Below are 10445 nucleotides of genomic sequence, written 5' to 3'. Positions count from 1 at the left end.
AAAATCAATATTCCCTCCCTTTGATTCCTGACTTGTTCAATCAGGTTCTGAGCGCATCGTGGTTTTTTAAACTTGATTTAAGACGGGCATATAACCTGATTCGTATCAAGGAGGGAGATGAGTGGAAAACTGCCTTCAATACTCCGGAGGGACATTTTGAGTACCTGGTAATGCTATTCGGACTCAGTAATGCCCCAGCAGTTTTTCAGAATTTTATGAATGACATCTTCAGGGAATTTATCGGCAGGTTTATGATTATTTATCTGGATGACATCCTTATTTTCTCTGCGAATTGGGATTCCCATATGTCCCATCTTAAACTTGTGCTAGAAGTTCTCAGAGAAAATAAGCTATCCACCAAGTTAGAAAAATGTTTGTTTGGGGTACAAGAGATATTGTATCTGGGTTATGTTCTTTGATTTGTCAAATATTAGGTCGCACTACTGTGTGGGGTGGCGCAGGATGGGTGCTCTCAGCCAACAGATTCACCCAATCTATAAGCTAAAAACAGTATTAAAAAGAAAGGGCTGGGCACTCTCTATATCTGGAGTCAATGGTACTTTTATTCAATAATAAAATATATTATATATAGTAATCACAATGTTAAAAGTTAAATTAAATAATATATAAATAATGCACAAGTCTGGCCAGACTAAAATAGTACCTACAAACACTTGTACAACCACAAAGTTCCTAAACACAATGGTTTTCTTGCAGACCAATCTGCATATAAATTTTCGAATAAGATTTCGGATGAACAAAAGATTCAAATATATAATCACAAGGAAAAAATTCGGATGTATATTCACAAGGAAAAAATTTCAGATATTCGATCCGAATATTCAATCCAATGTCCAACACCTTTTATAGATGAACTTATCCAATTTTCGCTGTAAGCTTGGTTGGTCTCTTTAGTCAATATAGTATGGCATCAAAATATATCTGTCGATTATATGCCGATTATATTTTTCATCACTAAGTGCTTATTCCATTTATAATTGTTTTGTCTACTCACATAACAGGTACACGTAGGCGGCTCCGATCAACAGTCCTCGGCGTCCCGCGTGGTAATCAGAATAAGATTTTCCGCTATTGTTTGTACGTGTGAGTATCGACTTTAGTATGGAGCAAGATTGTGTGATGTATCCAAAGATTTGGAAAACTTTTCGACGGATTGTCCTTTGTTATAGCAATATAAAGTTTGACTTACTGGTGCCAGCAATTTCCTTCTAGTCCAGAGCTTTGCAAATGCATACGGTGCAATCTCAATGGATTTCCTTCAAACAGGTTCAAAGCTGCAAAGGTTAGAAAGGTTGATGCTCCTTATGTTGAATCGGGGGGTCCAGTACCAAATGCGTTTCGGGGCTCTTAGTGGCCCCTTCCTCAGTGGTTGACCTCCCCTCCATAGTGTCTCTCATTTTATAGTGGATTCCAGTGTTTTACAAAATAGGAAATGGATCAGGTTTTCCTCAAACTCAGTACTGGATTTTAATTGTGGGATCTCTTTAAGTAAAACAGTATTATTTTCTCCAATGAAGATAGCACATTTCACAGTATTTTTCACTCTGCAGGCTTACTCCATGGTCTACATCATATAGCAACATAAAACGCACCAAAAACAAAAACAAAAAAAACGCATATGCGATGCGTTTTTGTTGCGTTTTCTTTGAAAATCATGTTTTTGGTTGTATTAATGTATGCATGTCTCAAATAAATGTATTCATAAGTATAAAATGGTGTAAACATTAAATGCTTAGTATCTTCATATTGATCCTCATTATATAGGCTTATTCACATCCGTAAATGCTTATGCAGCAAGAAACGCACAATATCGAAAAAAAACGCAAATGCGGTATTAATGCGTTTCTAATGAGTTTTCATTGGTAAACCATTGTTTGAGTTGTGTGGTACATAAATACTTCATAATATGCATAATACATGGGAATATACATATACAAAGAACATCTAAAAATATCTGAATATAAAAACAATATATAAAAATACTATAAAAAGTATTATAAACAATGTTTTAAATATTTTTTTAGAAACAGCCTTCATGTCAGATATAACGATATGGAGCGATCTGTGTTCTCGAAGCATTGGCTTATAAAAATGTCTCAAAACTATTTAAAAATATCACAAGTTTTGCAGACCTCTGTGTTAAAAGACCTAGTGTTAGAATACATGTAATATATTGGTCCTCTGCAGCTGGAACTCAGAAGTCATTAATCATTGTTGTAAGTTGTATGTCAAGGGTGGGTGCCAACGGCAGAGGGGGACCGGCCACCTTAAATATGGCACGGTCCCTAGTTGGCCGATGGCATCCACCCCAGGTCCAGTCTACAGAAAGCCAAATAATTCAAACTCGGAGTTCAACCCCATTGGAAGGAGTATGTCAAATTCGAAAATCTTTTGTGTCTCCGCTCTTGACATCCTGCCTATGTGGTTCCCTCCCCTCCAATCTCTATGTATCTTTTCAAGGGCTACAAACTTGAGACCCGAAGGATCCTGATTGTGCATATCTTTAAAATGACTAGAGAGGGAGTGGTTCTCAAAGCCCTTTTTAATCTTAGCAATATGCTCCGCTATTCTCTTTTTTAATAATCTTTTTGTTCTCCCAATATATTGTAGTCTACAGGGACATTCGATAATATAGATAACGTCACTTGTATCACAGGATAGGAATTCTTTGATCGTGTGTCTATGTCCATTTGAAGTCGATATTATTTCCATTGTCTTTTTTGGGAAGGACGTGGACTTGCAGTTATTGCACTGTTCACACCTAAAAAAAACTTTGATATCGGCCCATTTTTGTATAGTTTGTACTTTTTCCATTCTCGGTTTAATAGATGGGGCTACCTTAAGGCCCAAATTTGGGGCCTTCGTGAAAGAGATCAGTGGGAATTCTGGCATCATGGCTCCAATAATCTTATCCTTCTGGACCATGTGCCAGTGTTTCCCAATGATCTTTTGAATTTTCACGTATTGTTCGTTATATGGTAATATCATCCTAACCTGGTCGTCAATAGTTCTTTTTTTAGGTACAGTACTATCATCAAAAAAGAGCTCCTGTCCATATTGCGGACCCTATCAAGGGTTTCATCAATTATTTTTGAGGGATATTGTTGTACTAATAATTGTTTCTTCATTCTTGTTGCCTCAACCTCAAATTGTTGGTCCGCTGTGCAATTCCTTTATATTCTTCTAAACTGCCCTTGAAGTATATTCAGAAGCCATTTTGGGAGATGGCAACTGTTATATAGTATAAAACTATTACGGGCCGTAGGTTTAATAAAAGTACTACATTTTATTGCTTTATCTTCAATTTGGATCTGTAAGTCTAAAAATTCAAGTTTCGTTCGACTGATTGTTGAGGTAAATTTTAGGTTAAAATGATTATTATTAATATCAATTAAAAACTGGTCCAAATTAGCTTGGCCTGATTGCCAAATAAAAAATACATCATCGATGTATCTCTGCCAGAGCACCAGGTCTGACCCCAGCCTGGGAGTGATGGTGCTCTCCTCCCAGTTGGCCATAAAAAGATTGGCATAACTGGGGGCAAACCTGGTGCCCATGGCAGTGCCCTGAGTCTGCAAATAAAATTGACCATTAAAATCAAAATAATTATGCTTGAGAATAAAGTCAATCCCTTCAATGATAAAAACTATTTGTGCATTAGGTAGAGTCCTATCCTTAAAGAGTGTATCTCTTATTGCATCTTTCCCCTGTTCATGATCGATTACTGTATACAATGACTGTACGTCCAAGGTGCCCATTATCCAATTTGGTTCAGCATCTAAATTTTCTACTATCTTTATAATCTGGGTCGTATCTTTCGTATATGATGTTGTTAATTTTACCTTGGGTTGAAGTAATGTATCGATATATTGGGATAAGTTTGCAGTTAGTGACCCAATGCCGACACTATGGGTCTTCCTGGTGGATCTGCTTTATCCTTATGGATCTTTGGGAGGCAATAAAAAATTGGTGTTTTGGGTTGGTCATTCAGGATAAAAAGGTATTCATCATCTGTTAAAATGCCTTTCTCCAAACCTCTATCACACAACACCTTCAATTCTTTTTGGAACATCTCAGTCGGGTTTCCTCTGATAGGTTTACCGTATTTTTCGCCGTATAAGACGCACTCCCCCCCCCCCCCCCAAAAGTGGGGGGAAAATAGCAGTGCGTCTTATACGGTGAATGCTGCTGATTTTGCTGAGTTTTCAATTATACACCCGCTGCGATGTCGTGCGGCGGGTGTATCAGCTGTGAGGGAGGCGGGACTGGGGGCCGGCATCTGCTTTTATAATGACAGCGGGGCCCGTGCAGTGACTGTATTCTACTACACGGGCCCCGCTCACTGTATAATCCTATGTCTAATAGTTAATTGTAATTGTATGTAATCACATAAGGAGCGCTGTGTATTACCGGTACTTACAACTACAAGCGCTCGCCGCTCGGTAGGTAGCAGAGAGGAGGGAGGAGGCAGGCCGGAAGGACGGACGCTGGCAGTGTGAGTCATGCATCATGCGCCTGCGCCGCCCACTTTATGAATGAAGCAGGCAGCGTGGGCACATGACGTATGACTCACACTGCCAGCGTCCGTCCTCCCGGCCTGCCTCCTCCCTCCTCTCTGCTACCTACCGAGCGGCGAGTGCTTGTAGTTGTAAGTACCGGTAATACACAGCGCTCCTTATGTGATTACATACAATTACAATTAACTATTAGACATAGGATTATACAGTGAGCGGGGCCCGTGTAGTAGAATACAGTCACTGCACGGGCCCCGCTGTCATTATAAAAGCAGATGCCAGCCCCCAGCGTGTATTGAGGGTCATTCACTACAGGGACACTTATGGAGGGGATCTGTGGATGACACATAGCATAAGATGCTATATATGTGTCATCCACAGATCCCCCCCATAACTGTCATACACAGATCCCCATAACAGTGCCATCCAGAGACCCCAATAAGAGCCACCCACAGATCCCCCATAAGTGTCACCCACAGATCCCCCATAAGTGTCACCCACAGATCCCCCATAACAGTGCGTCACCCACAGATCCCCCATAACAGTGCGTCACCCACAGATCCCCCATAACAGTGCGCCATCCACAGATCCCCCATAACAGTGCCATCCACAGACCACAATTAGATCAAAACCCACCAAAAGCACACCTTTTGGTTCAAAATATTTTTTTTCTTATTTTCCTCCTCAAAAACCTAGGTGCGTCTTATGGGCCGGTGCGTCTTATAGGGCGAAAAATACGGTATATGTGTTTGTGTCTGCTAGTTGGCGTAAGCATTCAGCATCGTATCTCTCTTTATCCTGAATAACTATAGAACCGCCTTTATCAGCTGGGCGAATAATGATGTTCTTTTCCTCTTGTAACTCCTTAATCGCCTTCACTTCACATCTAAAAAAATCTAGGGTTTTCTTTTAATTTCCTTATATCATTTTCAACACATTTTTTGAAGGTGGTCAATTCGGGACCCATCTCATTACACGGGTATTTTTTAGATTTTCTTTTTAAATGAGTATGTATATACTCATCCTTGGAAACTTCTTCCTCATTCCTTATATTTCTTATATGATATTTCTTGAGACACAATCGTCTTATATATTTCTCAACACCTATGAACGTTTCAAATTTATTGAGTTTTTTCGTAGGGGCAAACTTTAGGCCTTTATTTAATTAATTTTTCTGAGTGTTTGTGAGTTGAAATGTGCTCAGGTTTAAGATAGAATCACTGCCTAAATCTGGTTCATCTATCTGTGGTGTTCTCGTGCTCTTCCTTCCCCCTCTTCTAATCTTCCTCCTTGTACTCTGTCTCTCCTTATGGGTGATCGGTGTCTTTGGGTGTAGTGACTTTCCTGATATGTGTCTCGTTTTGGGGTTCTCTGTTGGTGACGTGAATTGTGCTCTTGTTGTGAATTGGAGTGCTTGTTCCTCAAGTTGTATTTGTGATTCGGGGGGGAATTCATATTGTGCGTGTGCATCCTAAATTGGGTGGTCTTCTGACGTGTTCGTGGTCTGTGGTGTGGTGGGGTTTGGTCTAAAAAATGACCCCGTTCTTCTAGGGCCTCAAATCTATTGTGGACCGGAATCTGAGCTATCATGTCTCCCTGAATAGGAGGTTCATTCAACTCCTCTCTACCATGATATACATCTCTGTTATTGCTTAACTGATTATTTCTGTCCACCTGGCTAGGTTGATTCTTATTCTTATTTTTACTATTATTGTATCTCATTTTATTAGTTTTTTTTATCCACTATATCATATTCTACCTTATCTGGGTTATTACATAGTCTCTCCTGCCACATATTATACTCATCGTTTTTTGGTAACTTAACAATGATTTCTTTAATATCGTTAATTTTGCAGGAGACCTTCAAGTATTATTTTCCTCCTTTTGATGATGAGTCTAATGAGGGCTATAGACTGCTGGTGTAGCAGCGCCTCCCATTCATCATTAACCACCTCAGCCCCTATGGCTTAAACACCCTGAAAGACCAGGCCACTTTTTACACTTCTGACCTACACTACTTTCACCGTTTAATGCTGTTTCATGCAACTTACCACCCAAATGAATTTTACCTCCTTTTCTTCTCACTAATAGAGCTTTCATTTGGTGGTATTTCTTTGCTGCTGACATTTTTTGTTATTAATCGAAATTTAACGATTTTTTTGCAAAAAAATTACATTTTTCCCTTTCAGTTGTAAAATTTTGCAAAAAAAACGACATCCATATATAAATTTTGCTTTAAATTTATTGTTATACATGTCTTTGTTAAAAAAAAAATGGTTTGGGTAAAAATAAAAAATGGTTTGGGTAAAAGTTATAGCGTTTACAAACTATGGAACAAAAATGTGAATTTCCGCATTTTGAAGCAGCTCTGACTTTCTGAGCACCTGTCATGTTTCCTGAGGTTCTACAATAGCCAGACAGTACAAACACCCCACAAATGACCCCATTTCGGAAAGTAGACACCCTAAGGTATTCGCTGATGGGCATAGTGAGTTCATAGAACTTTTTATTTTTTGTCATAAGTTAGTGGAATATGAAACTTTGTAAGGAAAAAAATAAATAAAAAAATCATCATTTTCCACTAACTTGTGACAAAAAATAAAAAATTCTAGGAACTCGCCATGCCCCTCACGGAATACCTTGGGTTGTCTTCTTTCCAAAATGGGGTCACTTGTGGGGTAGTTATACTGCCCTGGCATTCTAGGGGCCCAAATGTGTGGTAAGGAGTTGGAAATCAAATTCTGTAAAAAATGGCCAGTGAAATCCGAAAGGTGCTCTTTGCCCACGTAGGCTGCAAAAAAGTGTCACACATGTGGTATCTCCATATTCAGGAGAAGTTGAGGAATGTGTTTTGGGGTGTCATTTTACATATACCCATGCTGGGTGAGAGAAATATTTTGGTCAAATGCCAACTTTGTATAAAAAAATGGGAAAAGTTGTCTTTTGCCAAGATATTTCTCTCACCCAGCATGGGTATATGTAAAATGACACCCCAAAACACATTCCCCAACTTCTCCTGAGTACGGAGATACCAGATGTGTAACACTTTTTTGCAGCCTAGGTGGGCAAAGGGGCCCATATTCCAAAGAGCACCTTTCGGATTTCACCGGTCATTTTTTACAGAATTTGATTTCAAACTCCTTACCACACATTTGGGCCCCTAGAATGCCAGGTCAGTATAACTACCCCACAAGTGACCCCATTTTGGAAAGAAGACACCCCAAGGTATTCGCTGATAGGCATAGTGAGTTCATGGAAGTTTTTATTTTTTGTCACAAGTTAGTGGAATATGAGACTTTGTAAGGAAAAAAAAAAAATCATCATTTTCCACTAACTTGTGACAAAAAATAAAAAATTCTAGGAACTCGCCATGCCCCTCACGGAATACCTTGGGGTGTCTTCTTTCCAAAATGGGGTCACTTGTGGGGTAGTTATACTGCCCTGGCATTTTCCAGGGGCCCTAATGTGTGGTAAGTAGGTAAATGACCTGTGAAATCCGAAAGGTGCTCTTTGGAATGTGGGCCCCTTTGCCCACCTAGGCTGTAAAAAAGTGCCACACATGTGGTATCGCCGTACTCAGGAGAAGTTGGGGAATGTGTTTTGGGGTGTCATTTTACATATTCCCATGCTGGGTGAGATAAATATCTTGGTCAAATGCCAACTTTGTATAAAAAAATGGGAAAAGTTGTCTTTTGCCAATATATTTCTCTCACCCAGCATGGGTATATGTAAAATGACACCCCAAAACACATTCCCCAACTTCTCCTGAATACGGCGATACCAGATGTGTGACAATTTTTTGCAGCCTAGATGCGCAAAGGGGCCCACATTCCTTTTATGAGGGCATTTTTAGACATTTGGATCCCAGACTTCTTCTCACGCTTTAGGGCCCCTAAAATGCCAGGGCAGTATAAATACCCCACATGTGACCCCATTTTGGAAAGAAGACACCCCAAGGTATTCAATGAGGGGCATGGCGAGTTCATAGAAACTTTTTTTTTTTTGGCACAAGTTAGCGGAAATTGATTTTATTTATTTTTTTCTCACAAAGTCTCCCTTTCCGCTAACTTGGGACAAAAATTTCAATCTTTCATGGACTCAATATGCCCCTCACGGAATACCTTGGGGTGTCTTCTTTCCAAAATGGGGTCACATGTGGGGTATTTATACTGCCCTGGCATTCTAGGGGCCCTAAAGCGTGAGAAGAAGTCTGGAATATAAATGTCTAAAAATTTTTACGCATTTGGATTCCGTGAGGGGTATGGTGAGTTCATGTGAGATTTTATTTTTTGACACAAGTTAGTGGAATATGAGACTTTGTAAGAAAAAAAAAAGAAATTCCGCTAACTTGGGCCAAAAAAATGTCTGAATGGAGCCTTACAGAGGGGTGATCAATGACAGGGGGGTGATCAATGACAGGGGGGTGATCAGGGAGTCTATATGGGGTGATCACCCCCCTGTCATTGATCACCCCCCTATAAGGCTCCATTCAGATGTCCGTATGTGTTTTGCGGATCCGATCCATGTATCCGTGGATCCGTAAAAATCATACGGACATCTGAATGCAGCCTGACAGGGGGGGTGATCAATGACAGGGGGGTGATCAATGACAGGGGGGTAATCAATGACAGGGGGGTGATCAGGGAGTCTATATGGGGTGATCACCACAGTCATTGATCACGCCCCTGTAAGGCTCCATTCAGACGTCCGTATGCGTTTTGCGGATCCGATCCATCTATCAGTGGATCCGTAAAAATCATGCGGACATCTGAATGGAGCTTTACAGGGGGGGTGATCAATGACAGGGGGGTGATCAGGGAGTCTATATGGGGTGATCACCACAGTCATTGATCACGCCACTGTAAGGCTCCATTCAGACGTCCGTATGCGTTTTGCGGATCCAATCAGTCTATCAGTGGATCCGTAAAAATCATGCAGACATCTGAATGGAGCTTTACAGGGGGGTGATCAATGACAGGGGGGTAATCAATGACAGGGGGGTGATCAGGGAGTCTATATGGGGTGATCACCACAGTCATTGATCACGCCCCTGTAAGGCTCCATTCAGACGTCCGTATGCGTTTTGCGGATCCGATCAGTCTATCAGTGGATCCGTAAAAATCATGCGGACGTCTGAATGGAGCTTTACAGGGGGGTGATCAATGACAGGGGGGTAATCAATGACAGGGGGTTGATCAGGGAGTCTATATGGGGTGATCACCACAGTCATTGATCACGCCCCTGTAAGGCTCCATTCAGACGTCCGTATGCGTTTTGCGGATCCGATCAGTCTATCAGTGGATCCGTAAAAATCATGCTGACATCTGAATGGAGCTTTACAGGGGGGTGATCAATGACAGGGGGGTAATCAATGACAGGGGGGTAATCAGGGAGTCTATATGGGGTGATCAGGGGTGATCAGGGGTGATCAAGGGTGATCAAGGGTGAATAAGGGGTTAATAAGTGACAGGGGGGGGGGTGTAGTGTAGTGGTGCTTGGTGCAACATATTATTGAGCTATCTGTGTCCTCTGGTGGTCGATCCAAACAAGGGGGACCACCAGAGGACCAGGTAGCAGGTATATTAGACGCTGTTATCAAAACAGCGTCTAATATACCTGTTAGGGGTTAAAAAAATCACATCTCCAGCCTGCCAGCGAACGATCGCCGCTGGCAGGCTGGAGATCCACTCGCTTACCTTCCGATCCTGTGAACGCGCGCGCCTGTGTGCGCGCGTTCACAGGAAATCTCGTGTCTCGCGAGAGGACGCGCCGGCGCGTCCAGGTGGAATGAATCAACCACCTCCAGGACGCGTCTGTACCGTACAGCGGTCCGGAGGTGGTTAAATGAGGATTCCCATAAATCCTGTGCTGGATTTTTTGTCAATGTAAGGCCTTTTGGGATTTTATCTG

The sequence above is a fragment of the Bufo bufo genome, chromosome 1 (assembly GCF_905171765.1).
Source record: "Bufo bufo chromosome 1, aBufBuf1.1, whole genome shotgun sequence".
NCBI lineage: Eukaryota > Metazoa > Chordata > Amphibia > Anura > Bufonidae > Bufo > Bufo bufo.
The sequence above is the reverse complement of the archived record's forward strand: the minus strand, read 5'-3'. Positions refer to the sequence as shown.